Source organism: Natator depressus, chromosome 17 (genome assembly GCF_965152275.1).
Source record: "Natator depressus isolate rNatDep1 chromosome 17, rNatDep2.hap1, whole genome shotgun sequence".
NCBI lineage: Eukaryota > Metazoa > Chordata > Testudines > Cheloniidae > Natator > Natator depressus.
The window spans coordinates 7,580,680-7,602,056 of record NC_134250.1 but is presented as its reverse complement, the minus strand read 5'-3'; the positions used below and the strand labels follow the sequence as shown (position 1 = coordinate 7,602,056).

General features: G+C 43.3%; 1 protein-coding gene across 4 annotated transcripts in view; it reads right to left on the bottom strand.

Annotated features, from left to right (window-relative positions):
* LHX1 (LIM homeobox 1) overlaps positions 1–21,377 on the bottom strand; it is a 394,100-nt gene that overhangs the window by 76,464 nt on the left and 296,259 nt on the right. The window contains exon 1 of one of the 4 annotated variants that reach the window (XM_074974976.1): positions 2,571–2,590. The exons of the other annotated variants lie outside the window; for them this stretch is intronic. The gene's annotated coding sequence lies outside the window, so the exon portion shown is untranslated. Of the gene's footprint in view, positions 1–2,570; positions 2,591–21,377 lie in introns of those variants that run through there. 4 annotated transcript variants of the gene reach the window in all.

Here is a 21,377-nt window from a genome sequence, read left to right as displayed (position 1 = left end):
TTTGGAACCCCCTTTCAGGTAGTTGAAAGCAGCTATCAAATCCCCCCTCATTCTTCTCTTCTGCAGACTAAACAATCCCAGCTCCCTCAGCCTCTCCTCATAAGTCATGTGCTCTAGACCCCTAATCATTTTTGTTGCCCTTCGCTGGACTCTCTCCAATTTATCCACATCCTTCTTGTAGTGTGGGGCCCAAAACTGGACAGAGTACTCCAGATGAGGCCTCACCAGTGTCGAATAGAGGGGAACGATCACGTCCCTCGATCTGCTCGCTATGCCCCTACTTATACATCCCAAAATGCCATTGGCCTTCTTGGCAACAAGGGCACACTGCTGACTCATATCCAGCTTCTCGTCCACTGTCACCCCTAACTTGTCATTCATGTCATTCATGTCAATGGGAGTTAGGTGCATTAGAAAATCCTACTACATGCCTATTTGCATCTTTAGGCACCTAAATACATTTCAAAGTCTTCCCCTGAGTGACTCCCATTGGCTTTTAATGAGATATAGGCTCCTAAGGGTCTCCATTACTTCTGATAATGGGACGTAAGCCATTTGGAGAATTGCACGTTGAAAGGCAATGAGGTGCTTTGGAAATTTTTACCCTTAGTGGGAAGAGGGAGCATAATGTGGGTTTAGGGTCACAAGAGCAAGGAATTAGCAGTCAGGGGAGGAAGAAGCGTTTCCTATCTCCGACCACCGCTGTTATAATTAGGCCTCCTGCTTTACTTTAACTGTGAGTTTAACTATAAGGAGTAAGTGAAAATTCATAAAACGTCACAATAACTTATAACAACAAATACTGATGGGAAAATGTATGAAAGGGAGAGAGAGGGATTGAATTAGTCCAAAACAAAAGGGCCTTCCGAAATAACTCAAGGGCTGTGTTAAAAATCATGCCTGGTAAACAAGAACAGTGTGAGACAAAAAAAATCAATGAACCAAAGCTGGTGTGTCACAAAGTAGCTGGACAAAATAATGAGAGGATTGGCCAGTCCACCCATCATTTCCTTTCTGGGTCCTTTGGGGAGAAAAATTGGTTACTGGAGTGAGCTTCACCACCATGACTTTTGGAACCCTGGACCTTCTTTGTCCTAAGCCGGAGAGATATACTGAGCAGACTGGGCCAGAGAGAGGGATCTAGATGACGACACCACCACCTCCATTGGCTCCAGGTAAATCCCAAATGCCACTTGGGATGTGAGAGTTTGTCTCTCTCCGCCCCCTCATCCCATTGGTCCTTTTCTTTCCCCACTTTCTTTCTTCTCTTTCCTCTCATTTTTCCTTCTAACAAGAGTCTGGCTTAGCCAGCCAAGGCTATATATTTTGCAACACTGCTGTAAGCCCGTGCCCAGAAAGAGGCCAGGCAACAAAAAGCAACGCCCTAAACAGCCCAATGCTGGTACAAATTGGCCCGGTCTCCGAGTGGCTGCTAAGACCATGTGCTGTGCCTGTGTTTCTCCAGCAAGGAGGTTGCAGGTGAAAGTCAACACCAGAGACAGAAGCTGCAATTTCTCTCTTTGCTGTTCTTTTCTCTACTCTTGTGTGTGTGTTTGTCTTGTTTTGTTTTCCAGGGAATGGAATGAGGCTTTAACAATGACAGCTCCAGCCCAGCTCAACTAACTTCTCTTTTCCCCCAAAAAGTTATTACCATCTTTGATATTAAGAGACTGCAAACAAGGGGGTTTTCCTTCTAAAGGCTCTCTCCAGCTCATCAGAAAGGGCATGCTGTTAAAATGAAAGCCTTCCTTAATTCTGAACATTTCAAATCCTGCAACTGTTTTTTCTTTTTTTCTGTATCTTTAATAAAAAGTTTAGAAGGATTTTTAATGGTATGTTTGCCATAGTACTAAGCAGGCTAAGGTCTCCAGACTCCAAACCTTGTTTAAAACTGTCTAATGTTGGACAGTGTCAGGGTCTTAACATCTTTGACTCTTTGGGTCTATATATTCCATCTAAATTAATACACCACCGCTCAGCCTCCGCCCCCATTGCATCTCGCTATAGCCAAACATTGATCTTCCTCCCCTCCTGAGCATCATAATTCACCCAAAACTGTATTAAGACAAAAGCTCTTAGAAGTAAAGATAGCTACAAAGGATGGGGTGGGTGTGTATGAGGAGGGTAGGACCAAGATACTGACTCAATGTGTTATTTAGCAGCCTTAGAACCAAACTCATATTCATTTCCTGCAGTTAATGGACAGAAAAAATATCTGCTACCACCACCACCCGTTTTGTTTTTTTTTTAAACCAGGGGCTCTAAATGAGTTTCCCAGCTGCACAGCCAGTTTAAAGACTTTATCCTAATGTTCTATTTCGCGGTGACACGAGTTTTATCATCATAAGAGGAACAAGTCAGCAATTAGTCTGCACGAGGCATCGCCATGGAGGGAGAACAGCCCCTAGTCAGAGAGGGAGAGGGAATCCTTTACAATGAAAGGCCCCTGGGGAGTCGGGACCTGAAACCTCATGATGATGATTGATGCCGGCACTGCAGAGACGCCCCACACCTCCCCAGAAAATTAAAAGCCTATTTGGTACGGTACTAACAACACATCACGTTGATACCTTCCCGTTATCCATCAGCACAGCCGCCTCATCTTCCCGTCTGCATGGCCCTAAAATAAAAAAAAAAAGAATGCAGGTTCTTTTCCCCTTTCTCCTCTGCCACCTCCAAAATGCTTGGAGAGCATGGAAATCAGGTCTGTGAATTTAAAGCGACAGTGCCATTTGCTCATAGATGATCTTTTGAGTTATTTATATTACATTAGCTCCTGCAGGCCCCAATTAAGACTCCATTGTGCTAGACATCGCATTCAAACAGATTCTGTCCCAGAGAGCCTATATAGCACATCCCCTTCTCTGAGCTGCACTGACCATGTTATAGTTAACATTCACTGGGGTAATTCCTTCTCTAAACCCTGGCAGCAGGACAGTTCCAACTCTTGGCTGGTGGCTGGGAATCAGCAGCGCCAGCCGCATTGCCGAGTGCCACATGCCCAAGTAACCTCAGGGATTTGTGCATGTCCATATAAAATAACGAAGCAAACAAACTCAAATGCAGCTCGCACAGTCGGATGGAAATAAAGAAGGGTGTTTCAGAACAAGGATAGGGAGAGGTATTTGTAAGAGGGGCAGATTTAAATTTAATGCCACAGTTGCTGAAATACACCCGGCCCCTCTGCCAACAATGAAGGGATGTCTATGGAAAAGTGAAATATTAGCGCTTTGGGTTTTTTTTTTTCCCACCCCTCTTCTAAACTGGCATCTGTTACGTGTTTGGTTTTAGCAGCAGATGCCTAGTTGCAGCTAATGACAGCGGTAGTCTGTTAACAGATGCCACGTATCTAGCAACAGCCTTTGTCTGATCAAAACACCAAGGGCTGATTTAGTCGTAAAAGTAGTGGGGCCAAGGCTTTTACTTTCTTGAACCTAATCAGATCCAAATACAAGTGGTGCTTTCTCCCCAGCCCCTTGCCACTGACAGGTTGCTCCTGTGTTGTCAAAGATGAGGTGGTTTCAGGTCCATGATATAGAAATGACAGGCCAGAAATTATAAATGCCCGTTCCCAAAGTGAGAGGGAGGAACAGATTATGAGATAAGGCGCAACACTTCTTTCAATAACCACAGCAAGTTCATGGCTGCACTGAAATTTACACCTATTAAAACCAGAGAAGAATTAAATTGAAGAAGGCACTATAACATTTCTAAAGTCATTGTATTATTAATTATTATTATTGTTATTTTATTGGTACTTGAAATTCTCTGTGGGGTTACTGTCCAGGAATCAAATTGAAATCACACAACCACAAGGAATATAGGATACTCAAGCTGTTTGTGAAGAGGTGACTGGTTGGCTGGCATATAGGTCGCTACAGAGATGGAGGTTAAGTTGAAGAGAGGGACGAGTTTTTGTGAGGATCTTGCTAAGTTCTGGCTAAAAGTTTTGCCTCACGCTTTTTACAACCTGATCTGACATATCCCATCACAAACATGACACCAGTTCCACTGGCATGGCCAAGTTACAATAAGCAGCTGTATTGCGATGGTACAACAGTTATGGCATATAAGCTAACACCACACAGGAGGCAGCTTCGTAGGAACGAGCTGGACATTTTATACATCGGACCATGTAATTTTGAGAGCTAATAGGCAGGTGTGTGTTACTGTAATCGCACTGGGGCTTCCCATCACATAACTCCCTATAAATATATGCACAGAATCATTTGGACCACACGCTGTGCTGTACCTCTCAGTGCTGCTCTAACTCATGGCAGCCTTACCCAGCTCCCTGGGGGCTGCCCAGCATCCCAGAATTACAGAGCACTCCCTATCCTGTCCCTGACGTACCCCTTCCTACCCTGGGCTTTCCCCTGCACTGGGGGCTGCAAGGGTAGGAGCACAATAGGGCTGCATATTCAACCCCTATGCTATCCTGTCACTGGAGGCCTTTCTGGCCTTTGTATGCCACTGCAGAGGTGTAAACGGGTCTTTTGGGGCCTGAAATCTGGCCCGATCATGTCCATGATGCAAGAGCTCCCAGCAAAATCTAGACCTCTCTCTTTTGTGCAAATGTTGTCACTGGGCACAATGCTATTGTCTGGATTCTAGCACCTGCTCATCTGAGCCACTGGGGAGAATTTTCACTAAAATTAGCTTGCCAGAGAGGATATTTTTGCAAATACCAGAAGGGATGCACACCTCTTGGGACAGGCAAGCATCTAGGGACAGAAAAGTGTAAGGCCCCAATATGCTTAAATAAATAAATTACCCATAGGGCAGCAGAACCGGTCCTTCTCCTGTTGTGGCTCTTACTGTCAATTTATTAATCAACCCTTAGGTGGATGTGGGGGAATAAAAATAAAGATAAGAATTTCCCAAGAGATACAGTGCATTGGACATCTGAATACACACTGATGCTTCCACATGCAGCCAAGCAGTATAATACAAAATTTCTGCTAAGATCACATGTGCGCATGGCACATGCATGTGCCTACACATATCCTCCAGGTTCCCAGGGAGGCAATAGTTTAATTGCATTATCAAGAGAAAACCCACATGACTAGGGTGACCAGATATCCCGATTTTATAGGGACAGTCCCGATTTTTGGGTCTTTTTCTTATATAGGCTCCTATTACCTTACACCCCCATCCCGATTTTTCACACTTGCTCTCTGGTCACCCTACGCATGACATGCATATAAACCACACAAATTTAGGACTAATCTTGATAGGTACCACGCCCCCTCAACTCTCATTGTCTTCAGGGATGCAGTTTATTTAGTGACTGTAATGCCCCTGTTCACTGCATTGTTACAATTATAAGATCCTGTTGTCTGCAGGGAGCGGCAACCATTTTGTGTTCAGTCCAGTGTAGACTGTCCCAGAGGAGAGAGAGAGAGAGGGACCCATTGCATACTCTCACATGATGATTTGACATTCATTTCCCCCTTAATCTAAAACAATAGTCATTTAGATTCCTTGTGAATGGAGAAAAAAAATATTTGCTCCCTGGAAAGCGATGACTCTGCTTAATACCACACAGGATCAGCTCCCAGAAAACTTCAGGAACTGCACATAAAATAGACAAAAGCCAGAACATTAAGTTAAAGACAGAACTTTGTCGTTCACCACCAAGGCTGCTGTTTTGAGCTCAGGAAGGAGTTTATGGCATTTCAGTTATAACACAGATATACCCTAGCTTTCTGCATTTAGTTTCCCTTTCAAAAGAACTCCCAAACTTTTGTGGAAGATTATAAAACATGCATTAACCACACCAAGTGATCAGGTTCGTCCTTTGGGATCCACCTCTCCTCTTGATTGAATATGGGATGAGAGAGATTAAAATAACAATAATAATAATTAAAAAAAAAACCTCTTATCAACCTGCTGAAGTGAGACAGCTGCACTGGAGCCACATTCTGCTTCACCAGCCTCCACCATTCAAGGCAGGTTCAGAAAAAACCCTCTGTTATTCCATTCACTAGAAGGAGGCAGGGTCGATCTTTAATATAAATACATTTTCATAAACATTTTTTTTAAAAAGACACATTTATACCACAAACCGGAATAGTCCCTCCAGCCTATTGTGTAATTACATAGTTTGGACACATGCAGTGCTTGCCATAAAGCTGTTTGAAAAGTCGTGAAACCCAGGGCTCAATCCTACATTGGTGGAATCAGTGGAAGCCACGGGCACTCTGAACTTCAGAGGGTCGGGCCCTTAGAGCCTGAGTGCATATGGTAATTTTTGAAGACCGCTAGAGCTTAGGCCACATTAAACGCCAAGCGTCCATTCCCCTGCCTGTACACCCGCACAGCTCCTGGTGACATTAATAGGAGTTACATTCTTGTATGGAGAACAGAACCGATCTCTAATTGCTGGAGAAATTGCATGTTTAAAATCAAACCTATCTCTGAGAAGTAGGAACATGCAGCAGCATCCACAACCGAGAACGTCTATAGTTTTTTGGAAAAATGTTTCAATGGCCAAACTGATTTCCCCTCCCTCCAAATTGATTAGCAACATTAGATTCGCTTTGGCTCTCAGAACTCAGCTTCAAAGAAAGCTACATGTTAGGGGTGATTGAAAACCCCCACAACAAAGAAAACATGAACAAACCTTCAGGCCCAGTCAGTTTTTTTTGCCTACATTATCAGATTCTTGCACCTTCTTCTAAAGCGGAGGGTACTGGCCAACATTAGAGACAAGATCCTGAGCGATGTTTCTAAGGCAATGCAAATAAATCCCTGACATTCTGATAATTAGAAGAATTTGGTTCCAATAACTCGTTTAGATGTAATGTTGCTCTGCTCTTCTACAACCTCTTTCATCCAAGGAAAGAGCTTTACAAACACCCCTGAATTATTAAAGCTCACTACATCCCATTTTACAGAGAGGGAAACTAAGGCACAAAAATGACTGGCAGAAGGCCACACAGCAGGCCAGTAAGAATGACCCCAGGACTCCTGACTAATTCCTGTGCTCTGATCATAGAGACCAGTCCTTATTGGTATATAATTTAAAACACAGCTTTTGAAAGTGGTGGCTTTGGAAATAGTTTTAGTGATGCTAGATCTTCCCATCAGACCCCTCCACACCACACACACTCCTGTAAATAAACCCTCTGACGACATGCAGCCATTTGGGTGATTAAGCTTTTTAAACAGATTATTACAATTATGCCATGAAATAATTAATACTAGAAGGATCAATGAGCCAATCCTCTCCTGCCTGATCAGCTTTCTGGGACTGCAGTGTCGTTGATGGATCTATGTCCTTCTTGTCTCCTACATTTCTATTCCTTTGGACTCATTGTCCTGACACACTAGACAGGCAAGGAGAATACTACGAAGAGCCAAATGAAGAGAGAGTTTTCAACCAACATCACAGGAGCCTTAGGGATAATTAAATGACCAGGCTTATCAGACCCCATGGGGCATTTCTATTGTGTAACAGATTAAAAAGAATGTTCCCTTTCCAAAAGGGGGCGGGGGAGGGGGCCAGTAGCTGATCTACCTTTAGCTGAATATATTGGACAACTCATCTGAAACAAGTTTCACATTTTTAATTTGACCAGCTGATCCAGTCCCCCTTCTCCATTTCCCCAGATGGTAGTAGCAGCTGGAATGGAAAATTCTTCACCATCCAGTACTGCAACATCACCTGGCTATCAGACAGACAAAAACCCCCAGTGAAATTGGACAGCCCACTTCCCTCCCAATGGGAGTGAAATACAGCAAGACAAACAGCCTGTATGGTTTAAAACAAATTTGCTCTGAAAAAATTCTTTCACTTTAACAATCTAAAGAGGTATTGATAACACAGCTCAGCTTTATAGTTTTTTGTTATTGTGTAAGTTGCATGATATATCTTGACATTGTCCCCTTATTCAAAACCAATTCCACTTAGCCAGATAACGGATACTGAAAGCAGCCTGCCAATCATTTTAGCACACAACAGTAGTACTGTATTTTACATATATACCATGGTAGCACCCACCTTGGATCTGGTGAGTGTAAATGGGCACCACTGCACTGAAGCCAGTGATGCAACGTCCCTTAACATCAATAGCAAATTAGAGCCAGGATGTCTCTATTGCTTTTAGCAGAAATGGGATCAGAACTTGGGCTAGTTGAAAACTTTCCACTGAAGCTATTTTTCAACAGAAAATTGGGTTTTCAGTTAAATGAAGTTTTTCATTAAAAGGCTCAGCTTTCCAATGCAAATTTTGATTTTTTTTTTTGTTGAAACACCAAACATCCCAAAACTAAAAAGTTTTCAGCTGAAAATGTCAGCAGTTCTGAGTTTTTAGATTAAAAATCAACTTAAAAAAAACCAGAAAAGAAATCTATTTTCCAGCTGGCTCTCACCAGAACCAAACGCTTTGGTTCAAAGACCCAGATTTTCTCCGTAGCTTGAGAGTTTTCTGATCCAGGGCTTTGGTTTGGGCCCCAGCTTTAGTGCTAAGATATACATTTTAACTGAAGTCAGGCCCAGTGTGTACATTAAGCTGTTTACTCAATATTGGGCATGACTGTGTATTTAATTGGCCACCTTTTCTCGTCTTCTAGCCCCTCCTTTTCAAAAGGACCATCTGAATGTGATGTAGAGCAGCCTCCAATTCATTTGACACCATGTCAGGATTCCCCCCTCCCTCCCCTCCCACCTCAGCTCCCTCCCCTTCCTGGAGACCCACAAAGGAGAGGTCATTTTCATGTCAAGTGGGGTGGGGAGACCAGCTGAGGAGCTCTAGAGCTGAATTGTGCCAATTTGTGCATCCAGTACCCGTTGAAAAAACTCCTGATAGGGAGGCATGAGCCGGCATATGGTGCCTCACTCAAGAGGCTGCCATTCAAGGAACCTGCACGTGATGGCTCTCTCAGTCTCCCTTTAGAGCCTTTCATTCAAACAGACATTCTCCTCCCCACTTGTGTCTGTCTGTGAAGGGGCCTGGGGACGGGGAGGGGAAAAAAAAGGGGGGGCAACATCCCCCCTGTCATTCTGACTCCATCTGCACTCAAAATAAACAGAGCATGGACACTTTTTTTATATATAGATCTCCCTCCGCCCCTCCAAATTTCTCAAAATGGTTGAGTGAATCAACTGATTGGGTATTCCAAGGGGTCTGCATTCGTGCCCAATTTCATAACAGATAATTCCAAAATTTATCTATGAAACTGACTACAAACCCACCCAGCCTATCCATCCCCCCTCTCACCCCACCCCTGTAACCATTCTCAATTTCCAAGACCATCTCATTTCAACTCACCCCCACATCTCCCTCCCATCCTTTAACCGAGGCTTATTTCTTCACTCAGAGCCGCCCTTTCACAAGCAGAAAAGCTGTTGGTGTGAAAGAATGAGCAGAGCAGAACCTCCATTTAAAACCACTTCCAGTAAACAAGGTTTTCAACTCTGGAAGAATGAGGTCTTTTTATTTCTGCTTTGATGTTTCTCTCATGTTCACTCTTTTCTCCTTCGGCAGGTATAATCATCCACCCGCTCCCCTCATCTCTATTCACTTTATTTAAGGTACATCTGTGACCACATGAGCCTTAATTTAAGAACTGATCTCAAATTAGCATCCACCCTTCCTTGGACGTGGTTTTTAAATAATTATTAAACGCTGAAGATATTCCCTTTTGCTAGGTACTGTGGGCATTAGGTATGATTCCAAAGCATGCCAAGCGGACAGAGAAGGGGAGAAGAGGGGTGCAATGGGTGAGCAGTAATCCTGAAACAGCCCCCTGCGACGTCAGATGATTGTATAGCTCATAATCTGATTTACTCAGGTTCCTAAGTTTTCCTCTCTGTTGAGAACAGTTTAACTCTACTGACTTCACTGGAGTTGTTCCTGATTTGTGTCATGAAAGAGGTGCGAGGAGACTCAGCAAGACCTGAAGATCTCACCTCTGCTCTTTCACTAGCTTTGATTAAATTCTGCTTGACTTAACTAAGGCTCTGGTTAAGGAAAGCATTCCTATTCAGGAAAGATGCTCAACTTTCAGTACATGCTAACATGAGACTCAACGAGACTTAAAACACACAATGAAGTCTTTTCTAGATTCAGGGCCCATGAGACTGATAGGAGAGAATGTGAGATACCACAGACACATGGATTACCTGCCATAGTATAATGGTATAGTTATCTACCACCATCTCCTCCATCTTCTACCATCCCCCAGATGTTTTAATGCTTAGAGGAACAGTTCAACCCCCCTAACCCAAACATCCCCTCTGAAGCGTGGAAGAATTCAGAACGGTGCCAAGTAGAGCCAATTCTCTAGTAGGAATTCAAACCCTTAGCAGTGACTCCACCCGACAAGGCAACACACCCTTAAGCAAGGCTCCATAATAATACTGCTGTCCAGCAGTCACTTCCATAGAGGGTTTTAAAAGGAGGGCAAATCTCTCAATGCTTTCTCTCCCTACCATACAGCACCCAGCACAACCCTCATACAGGTTGTGCATATATTCTGCATATATTCTCTCATACAGCCAAGGGAACTCATTCAGATTAAATAAGAACTGATGGCAACTAGACCTCTTTCTCTCTCTCGCTCGCTGTTTTTCAGGAGAAGAAGTTAACACTGTACACCTCTCATTGTTCTTTATTTTCTCCTTCCAACTCGGCCCGCCAGATTATCACAAGAGAGGCTGTTCTCACCAGGTTTATGGACCAGTTTGGCCTGCCCAAGAGATTCACATAAGCAGCTGAACTTTTAGGAGCATGTGTGGCGGGATGGACAGGGAACTGATTTAGGAGACCTAGATTCTATTCCTAGCTCTGCCATGTAGACTTTGGAGCTAGCTTTAGCATTTTATTTTAGTTGGCAGTAAGGCAAGGAACCTACAGGCCTGTATCCTGTAAGATATTAGTTTAAGCAGTTAGCATAAGATATAGGTTGGCATAAGGCCCTGAGGCCCGTGAACTCTGGCATACATAAATGGCCAACAGTGACCCTGAGTTTTGGGGAACTGAGAATAGTGTGCTTAAGGGGGGGGTTGTCTAAAATGTTATCAGGTAACCACAGGAACATTGAACTGATACTAGGCTTGGATATTTTAGGGTAGACTGTTGGCAGATGCTTAACCACAAACTTGCGCTGGCAACAAATTGATGCATATGGTACGAAGCTAAAATCATTAATATGCTAATTTATAGGATAAACGGCACCCTGACGTTATTAGGGCGAGGAAGTTAGATATGGAGAAGGGAGACTGAGCATCCAGGACAGCCCCTAGACCTTATAATAGGCCAGACCACCATGTAAAGAGGTCATCTCTTGAAGTCTTTAAACCATGATTTGAGGACTTCAATAGCTCAGCCATAGGTGAGAGGTTTATTGCAGGAGTGGGTGGGTGAGTGAGATTCGGTGGCCTGCGTTGTGCAGGAGGTCGGACTAGATGATCATAATGGTCCCTTATGATCTTAATATCTATGAATCTATGAATCAGCCAATCTGAAGCTGAACTAATTTGGCATGCTAGGGACAGAGCCTGATCTTCGTCTCTCACCGCCAGGTAGGGTGTGAGGATATGAGTATGTGTATGCAGGGAATGACACAGGAGCCCTTATGCCTGTTTCTGGGGTTAGAACCCCATAATCCCCCAGCTCTGTAAATCAGAACGAATTGCAAAGCAATAATAATCACTAACCCTGAAAGGACTGGGGTACAGCCATTTAAGGGTGAGCTACTTCGCCTCTCTTTCTGCTCGAGCCTTTTGCTAGTTTTGTCTATTTAGATTATAAACTTTCGGAGACGGACTCTGATTGTGTGTTTGTACAGTCCCCAGCACAATGGAGCCTTGATCCCGGGTAGGGCTTCTATGCATTACTGTAAGAAATACAACAAGGAGTCCGGTGGCACCTTAAAGACTAACCGATTTATTTGGGCATAAGCTTTCGTGGGTAAAAACCCCACTTCTTCAGATGCATGGAGTGAAAATTACAAATGCAGACATAAATATACTGGCACATGAAGAGAAGGGAGTTACCTCACAAGTGAAGAGCCAGTGCTGACAGCGACACCATCAGAGGACCCAACCACATCAGCCACACCATAAGAGGTTCGTTCACCTGCACATCTACCAATGTGATATATGCCATCATGTGCCAGCAATGCCCGTCTGCCATGTACATTGGCCAAACTGGACAGTCACTACGTAAAAGAATAAATGGACACAAATCAGGCATCAGGAATGGTAACATACAAAAGCCAGTAGGAGAACACTTCAGTCTTCCTGGACATTCTAGAACAGATTTGAAAGTAGCTATACTTGAACAAAAAAACTTCAGAAACAGACTTCAAAGAGAAACAGCAGAACTAAAATTCATTTGCAGATTTAACACCATTAATTTGGGCTTGAATAGGGACTGGGAGTGGCTGGCTCATTACAAAAGCAGCTTTGCCTCTCCTGGAATTGACACCTCCTTATCAATTATTGGGAGTGGACTACATCCACCCTGATCGAATTGGCCCTGTCAACACTGGTTCTCCACTTGGAAGGTAACTCCCTTCTCTTCATGTGCCAGTATATTTATGTCTGCATCTGTAATTTTCACTCCATGCATCTAAAGAAGTGAGGTTTTTACCCATGAAAGCTTATGCTCAAATAAATCTGTTAGTCTTTAAGGTGCCACCAGACTCCCTGTTGTTTTTGTGGATACAGACTAACACAGCTACCCCCTGATGTAAGAAATACTTGTCCTGAAGCTCCTTCTTGATGTCTATCCCATCGCTGCTTTTAACACAATCTTTCTCTGCCAAAATGACAAAAGAGACAAGGGTGGCCAGAATGGATCTGCTAGTGCAGATGGGCCAGCGTGGCTGTGTGACTATCGCTACAGAAAGCGGGATTGAAACCTAGCCGAGGTGTAAGGTAAAACCTGTAGCGATGCTGAAAACAGTCATATTCCAGCTGCCCTGGCTTTGTTCTGTGTTTGTACAGTGCCTAGCATATTGGGGTCCCGGTCAGTGACTGGGGCTCCAAGATGCTACTGCAATACAAACAAACCATTTTCAGCACCACTTCAGGGGGACACGTTGATGACAGTCATTTTTCTAATGCAGGAGGGACCCAAAGTGGAAAAAGACTGTTTGGTTCACCAGCAGGCATCTCCTGCAACAAGCTCTTCACCCTACTTTGAGATATTTACACTGTTTATGCTACACCTCGCTGCCTGTTAAAATAAACATGAAGTAACTAATTAGAATGTAGAGAGATCAGGTTTCTCATATTGTATCAGCTCGGAAGCAAAACCCCTGACAGTACGTATAACGTCCTCTACAGCTGCTGCGCCAGTTGGGGGAACAAACCTTCTGGGATGCCGTCTGTCACCCACACTGCATACATTGTTTCGGACACCGATCGCACCCCACCCCTTTTAAACTCAATGCCTGTGTGGCAGCCCTCTCCATTCTTCCCAAACAGCTAGAGCGAAGGAGTCATTTTTCTTCCTCCCCAACTCAGTTTTAATTAAAGCACGCTCCAAAGTCAGGTGACCCCAGCCCAAGAATCTGGCACAGTTGGGAAACAATTAGAAATAAGTTCACTGAAAACATTTCCCCCACCATTTCTGCTCTTTTCTTTAGTAAGGTTTATGTTTTGCTTTATACACAATGCTTATCCAGCCTAGAATCCATAGTGAATTGTTTTCTAGAGAGGGAGCTGTATGCCCCCCCATTTCTTCTCCCAAACTAATCTCCCAATGCCTTTCTGGAAGTTCTTCAACTGATTTCCCTTAAGTTGATCATCAGTCCGCATTGAATTCAACTGGCTTTAATGTCTGAGGCAGATGGGCACCTCACAAAGGACCCCTCACCTCTCCAAGCTGGTCTTTCAACATGCCTGATTAAATCCTAATACAGAAGTTAGAAATGATACAGTGGCTCTGGGGTGATTCAATTAGTGCAGCAGGCATGAAGAAAACAGCACAAAGAGATGTGGTAGTTAGAAAGTCATTTTCTTTTGATCATTATAGCATCTCACACGTGGAAGCAGAAAATTATAGGCTCATGTGTCTTTGCTTAATATCCTCTGGGGCCAGATTTGTCGTAATATTGAAGTTAGCTGTCAGAATTGACAAAATCATGTGGAGTTGATGAATTTACAGTGCTGCTCTTAAAAGCTGAGGCAGAATCTAGGAAATGTCTGCCAGACAAATGTATTCAACTTCCATAAAAATCACCTTTTTTCCCCCTCCCTCCTCTACCTCCTTTTCCTGGCTTTAATCCTTCCACGTCTTTGTAATGCATCAGCTTATACAGATGCCAGGCTGGGATGGAAGCCAGCTGACTTGGTGCAAACAGTCTCCATGCGTTGCCTTACTTTTTGGAAGTACTGTAGCTTGCACTGCCCTTGAATGCCTTCTTATGCACCTGTGGCCAAAATGCCTGTCAACCAGATAGCTCCAAATTCAGCAGCCAGTTTAAGTGGTTTGACAAGCACCTTTCCCCCCCCAGGTGAATTTGGTGTTGGAGAGTGGCAGTCAGGGAGAATTAAGGTCTCTACGTAGCCACACAACAGGTAAGGCCCAGGATGCAGCAGTAACATCTCCCCCAACCCTACCCTTCTCCAGACCTGGTGGGAACATATCAAGGACTGAAGGAATTCAGCTCCCAACCCCATTCAATACTTTGCCTCTTGGCTGGGCACTCACTGGGAAGTGGGCAGTTTTCCACTAGGAAGTGGACAGAGGCCACAAACTCTTCTCTCAGCCACTTAACCACCAGCTAAGTGGTAACTGGAGGGTGATGTGAATGAGAGATCTGGTGGAAAAAGACCTAGCCAGTCCCACTCTTAAAGAAGTGCCTTCCATGATATTCACTTCTGTCCTGCCCTTCATGGCTAGTGAAGTGCTTTTGGGGCCAGGCGTTTTACCTCATATTTAGCATTTATGGTTCACTTGGGGGTGCTTAAAGATGATCAGAAGAAATGTGTCTTAAACTAACTTTCTCTTGCTTCAGTATTCAGAGGCATCAGAAAGCAGACTCTGTGTCTGTGTCTGCATATACCCTCCTCCAGACCCATGGGAACAGCAGATCTCCAGTGGTGGACTTAGTCATTCTGTGTCCATTGTTCTGCTCAGCACTACAGATCCTCCCCGTAAATTCCTTTACAAGTTGACCCCTTATGGAAGAGTATACTAGAGTTGTATAGGGAACAAATAACCTCTCTAAAAAACTTTAGACTAATCTATGGAATTCTAGAGAATGAATCCCATTCTCTAATAAATTATATAGGTTTTTCACAGTGACCCACATTCTCTGCTAATGTAAAGTGGGTCCAGCTTCACTGGAGCTTTGTCAATTTACAAAACAGATAATTTGGCCCATTAATTTACTTAATAGGGATGAAAGCATTAAGGTTCTATAGAAATTAAATTCTATAGGATATTGCTACTGGACATGTACTCTTTATCACTAGCTCATCCTTTAACCTACTTGGGACTATGGATGGGATTTTCAAAAGCACTTAACAGATTTAGGAGTAAAATCCTCCTGAAAGACGATGAGACTTGTGCTCCTAAATCCCTTGGGGGATTTTGAAAATTCCACCCTCTTTCTCGATTGTTCTTCATTACTTGTAACACCTCCGATTCTAGAGCTGAGTGTTCCCTTTGTTCCAAACAAACCTGGCACTGCCTCACTTTTATTGCTGTAAATTATTCAGCGCTCAAAATGACGAGCCACGAAACTGCAGTGATGGGACCTCTCTGTACGCTGGAGAAATGACTCCTGTGTTATTTTTCCTGCTCTGACCTTTGGGCACTGGCCTGGTGAAAGGTTCAAGCCTCACTTTGCCACTCACCTGGACGATCCCTTTTGCTCCAAAGAGCTTCAAAGGCTGCCAGAAGCGAGAAAGCTGATTCTAATCACTCCTCCTGCTCAGTGGGAGTTCAGCCAGTTCATTAACAGAACTGTGTTCATTGTTTTGTCTTCACTTAAACAGTTACAATATTTCTACTGTACTCAACACAAAACGCAGCTCAGCTGCTCTTGCTACACAGACATGCTCCAAGGGTCCCACTGGCAAATTTGGCTGACAGGTTGTTTTTTTTTTTTTTTTTTTTTGAGAACAGCTAAATATTCTGGATACCGAAATAAGCCTTTCCCCTATGAAGTGCTGGAAAGAAAAACAAGACAAAACCACACACTGGGCCGGACCCTCATCTGATATAAAGCAGTGTCACTCCAGTGAAGCAATTGGGACAACACCCATTCCCGCAAACTGGCTTATTCATCCAGGCAAAATTCTGGTCTAAAGAAATGAAGAACACATTAAGAAAAGCCATGACGCAAAATGCTTTATTATTAAACCTCTGTATTGTGGTAGCGCCTAGGAGCCCCAGTCATGGACCAAGTTCCCGTTGTGCTAGGCAATGTACAAACAAACAGAACAAAAAGATAGGCCCTACCCCAAAGAGAATACAATCTTACGTAGAAACAAGAGCTTGATCGAATGCCAGGCCCTTGCTCAGCAAAGTACTTTAATGGGGCTACTCACTGTGCTTTAGGTTAGGCAATGCTTAAGTATCCTGGTGAATCAGGGTTTAAGTCTTTCCTCTTCCTCTCTTTCTGTCCACCTGTCTCTTTTGGAAGGATATGGCTGTGAAAGTTTCATATTCTTAATCTGAATTTTTTTTTATTTCTAGGCAAAAGGTGAAACGGTGAGGGGTGTGTTTCTCAGGGTGCCATTCTTTAAAAAAAAACATGTTATTTCTAACTTCTAGGGTTTTGGGGGGCTGGAGGTGAGTTTTGTACAGTTTGTTCATCTTGAGGAATCTCTTTACCTTCTTCTATTCTTCCATCTCTGTCTGGTCTTCAAGATATGCTAATCAGTGTGTAAGTATATCCTTTCAAATAATTATCATATATTATACTCTACTCATCTCTGTATAATTTCCTCATATGCATAATCGTATTTGACTTCCTTATGAATGTAAAAACCATCTTACCTTGGGCAAGTTAATCTTCATTGATTGAATATCAAATTCATTTGAATGTGTTAGCAAAGCTTTTTTTTTTCCCTCCCCTTGAACAGCAGAAAACTGGAGAGAGACACACAACTGCTATTCTGCCACTAAAGAATATTGTGTGTTTATTTTGTCTTTACTTCTCATTTTGCTTTTGAATTCCCTTTCTTCCTGACCCACTTTCTCTCTCTTTTTCTTTCTTTAAATAAAAATTAAAAACCCATCAACGCTTGCTTTATTTAAATGTTTCTTTTAGTTTGTGCTTTTGAGAACTAGAGTTAAGAAACCCTCAGAACCTTTATAAATAACGAACTTCAAAAACGGGGAGCCAAGCAAAAATTCCTTAAAGAAATGCCATCAATCCAGGAAATGCCAGTGTGGGAAATTAGGCTGTCTACAGACAAAAGTGTTAGTAGATTTCAGTAGTAACAAGCCTTGTATATAAAATACTATTTCTGTTCTTCTTAGGGGCTGTATTTAAGAACCCTGCTTCAGTAAGGTGAGTGTAATAAATTCATAATCCTTCTCCCCCAAAAGGGGTGGAATATGGATATAGCAAGAGACCAGGAACAGACTTATGTGGGTGATGCCATATAGGAAAACAATTCCCTAACTGGGCTGAGTGTTGTACTTATTCCCATAAGCAAAAAGGTTTAAAACCAACGAGCTGCTTTCTCTTTAACAATGAAGAATCTTATTGGCTTTGACCCTGCACTTCCATCTAACCAGGCTCGAGAGCTTCATGGCATCTGTTTTATAAACAGGCCAGCTTTTTAAAAGAACAACAGTTGCCCAATAGCTAAACACAGGCCACTGTGTCAAATTAGTTACCGAGCTAGGATTTAAAAATAAATAAATAAAACTGGCCATGCACTGAAGTGACTGAGACTGGCTTGCCCTGACAGCAATCTGCTATCATCATGCCACTATATCAACCTGCTTTCTCTGAGACACAGGCTTTAATAGTTAAATTTAGGGTGTTTTCCTATTTCATACAGGCAGCAACTGTGTTAAATACAAGTCAGAGCTTGTCCGTCAGGATGGGGGAAATCACCATAAGAGATGTTTATATTTCCATTTCATTTTGCTGAATATTAGCATTGAATGCTCATGCTAATTCTCTTCTTTTATGCCTCACCACCACCTCTGAGATCCTTTGTGCCCTTCTCAAAGGCCAGTGATTCACTAGGTCTCCCCACATTTATCTCCTTCATCCTGGAGGTGCCATGCCACATCTTTCCAGCCAAGTAGGGTCACAAAGGACTTCTTCTGGCAGGTCTCACCAGAGGTTCATTCTTGCTGAACGCGGCTCAATACACGGCCACCATATCACTGGACCATGGATCCCCAGGGTGAATGTTTTCAAAAATGGCTACGAATTTTGAGTGTCCCAACTTGAGATGCAGAAGCCTAATCATGCAATGACCTCTGCATAGCCACATCTCTGTGTCCATGTGGAGTCCCGCTGGTTTCACTCAGGCTCTGCATGGTCACAGGGGGCTGCTTGCATCATTGCAGAATTGGGGCCCTAGAGTTTGATTTTTCAGAGGCGCCAAACACCTGAAGCTTTCACTGATATTTCCAAAGACCCAAACTTCCAGTTGGCTGATTTAAGTTTTGGGTTTTTTTCCAAAAGAGAACGGGAGAGGAAAATCAGCAAGGCAAAAATTAATGAATTCCTATAACATTCAAATCTCCCCTGGATTAGGGCTCTTGCTGGCCTCATCTGGAGCAGATGCTAGTAAATCTGCACTGGGGAAAATGCCCTGGTGGTATTGCCTTATCCAGAATTTAGGAAGCAAGTGATATTTTCATTGAAATTCCAAACTTACTTTTAGTATGGCTCCATCAGGCTTTTGGGGACGGATTTAGCCTTCGTTATTGTTCAGTCTTATACCACTTTGTGCATCAGTGCAAAATTGCAACACACTGGCAATAAAAATATGCTGGTGTACCAGTTATGGAAGTAACTCTTCCACAGCGGTTTTACAAACTTGCCTTCAAGGTGTATGGCAGTGTGTGAACACCTCGCTGTCCAATATCAGCTACTCTTCCCTGCTCTTTAGTCCCATTTTCCTGGTTTATAATTTAAAATTAAATACATAAAAGCCAATTTAGATTCCGATCCTGCTGCTTTTACTCAGTCACTGGAGTGGTCCCACTAAAAAAAGGCAGTAGCCTTTCTCGCATAGGCCCATAGCCGGTGGCTATTGACTTAATGGGGCGCCTCTCCACTGATTTCCCAAGGCATTGGATCGAGCTGATAGTTTCTTACTTTGCAATAACATTTGTACAGTTAGACCCCGTGCTTGTGACTTAGATGCGGGTTCTGCCCCATCACATTGCCGGATCAGAGCCAATAGGGCTACAGGATCAGGGGCCTATTTGTTATGCTAGTCTATTTCTGGGCCTGTATTTATTTCCAGCTAATCTAGTACATGGAAGGAAACGCATTTCATACTGTGCAATTTTTAATCTGTTTTAGGTGTTTGTGGAAAACCAATCAGTGCAGCATGCAAAGATTATAGTATGATTAATAAAGTTAATGTACCGTACATTGTACACTATATTTTCAAAAAATGTGTATACAATGTGCACATGCAAAACTTTCTTCCTATTGACCACAAGAGGCTAATTGTGTATGAAATGTACCATTAACTACACATGCAATTACCAGAGTGTGTGGTGGGTTTTGTTTTTAATGCAATGGCATGTTTTGCATGGGCAAAGCTGTTTACAACCCCCCAACTAGGGAAAACAGTCTGTCTGAAAACCGAGGGTGTGATCCTGCACACACCTAGCTACAGGGCCTAGTGCTTAGTACAGCAAGTAGTCCCACTGATGTCAACAGGTTTATTCAAGGTAGCGTCTGCAGGATTGGGCCTCATGACCCTGGGAGATTCAGATGGAGATTGTTGAATATGAGAGACATTTGTACTACAGAATGACAGATGGGGAGAGGAGTTAGGCAGCTCCACTGGGGCAGGCACTGGGTTTTTGTTGTGTATCTGTACAGCACCTAGCACAATGGGGTCCTGCTCCATGACTGAGTCTTCTAGGTGCTTCGAGAATACAACAATAAGAGTATTAATAATTGACTTCAGTGGCGTTTTGCCCATTTACACCAGTAGAGATTTGGCCCACCACCATTAAACAGGTCTCTAAGTAGATAAAAAAGGTGGTTGATATAGATTAATTTAAATTTAATATAAATTAAGACAATGTCAAGTATTTTCAGTGAATTCTATTTTCAAAACATTAGGGAACCCAAAGCCGGTGAACTCAATGCGCTATTATTTTCCCCACATCCTCTCCCCACAATCCCTTAATATCCAAAGGGCAGGGAGTTTTACCGGCCTGAAAAGACAGTGATCACTTTGAATATAGGGTTGAGGAGGAGGCAGATTTTCCTAATAATTCCTGCTAAAAGTTAATCTGTTTCCGTATGCGTTCGCAGAGAGGTCGCAAATTGCTGGTCTGGCCGAGGTCCCTTGGGAAAGGTGACCAGGGGCAATGGAAGACAAGAAGTAGCTTTGCCATGTGTGTCATCTATCAGGCCCTGGACAACACCTTTCAATGGGGATTTAATGATGATGAGCAGCGGACCCCTTCCTGCTTATACGTCACCCCTGGGATGCTACGGAGAGACAGGCTTTCACGGGCGGCTTGCACTTTGGCTGACCTTTGAACCTAGGGGCCAGCACTTTTATGGGGATGAAGCCACACAGTTCCTGCAACCTGCCTCGGGGGCCCTGAAAAATTAGACTGAATCAAAGCAGAAAATGAGTTTTCATTTATCTTGTGATGATGCACGAGGTTACATGAAAGACAAATAGCTGCTTCTGACTCTTCCTTTATCATTGTCACTGCAATTAATAGGCTGTGGCCTTCGTTACTGTGTTAGTACTAAAGAGACTCTGGGCCCCGAGGGACATTAACGAGAGGAGAAAAGCAGTCCAATCTTCTCCAAGTTCTGTCGTGTTAAGATATGCTAACCTGTTTCCTTTTAACTGGCTATTAAAGTGCTAGTGACTCAGCTAGACAAGCAGAACATTGAAGTTGCCAAACCTAATCTGCTGCCTCAATCAGAAACTTCACCGTTTTATATTCACTTCAATCTCTGTGCATTCGGGAAGGCCACCAAAGGGCAAGCCGAGGAATCACGGGTTCGGCTGGCAAAGGAAAATGGGGCACCTGCAAAGAGAATGGGATTCAGGCTTTAAAGCACATGTGCACCGTACTTTCTAACTGCCCAGCAATTGGCTGGGAGAGGCTATTTCTCTGAAGTTTAATGGGTTTCGGTTTCACTGCTAACTGCCCTTGAAAGGTCAGGCAGTCCAATAGCATAGCTGGATTTAAGCGCAGGGTGGATAATTCCATGGCCAACACCTG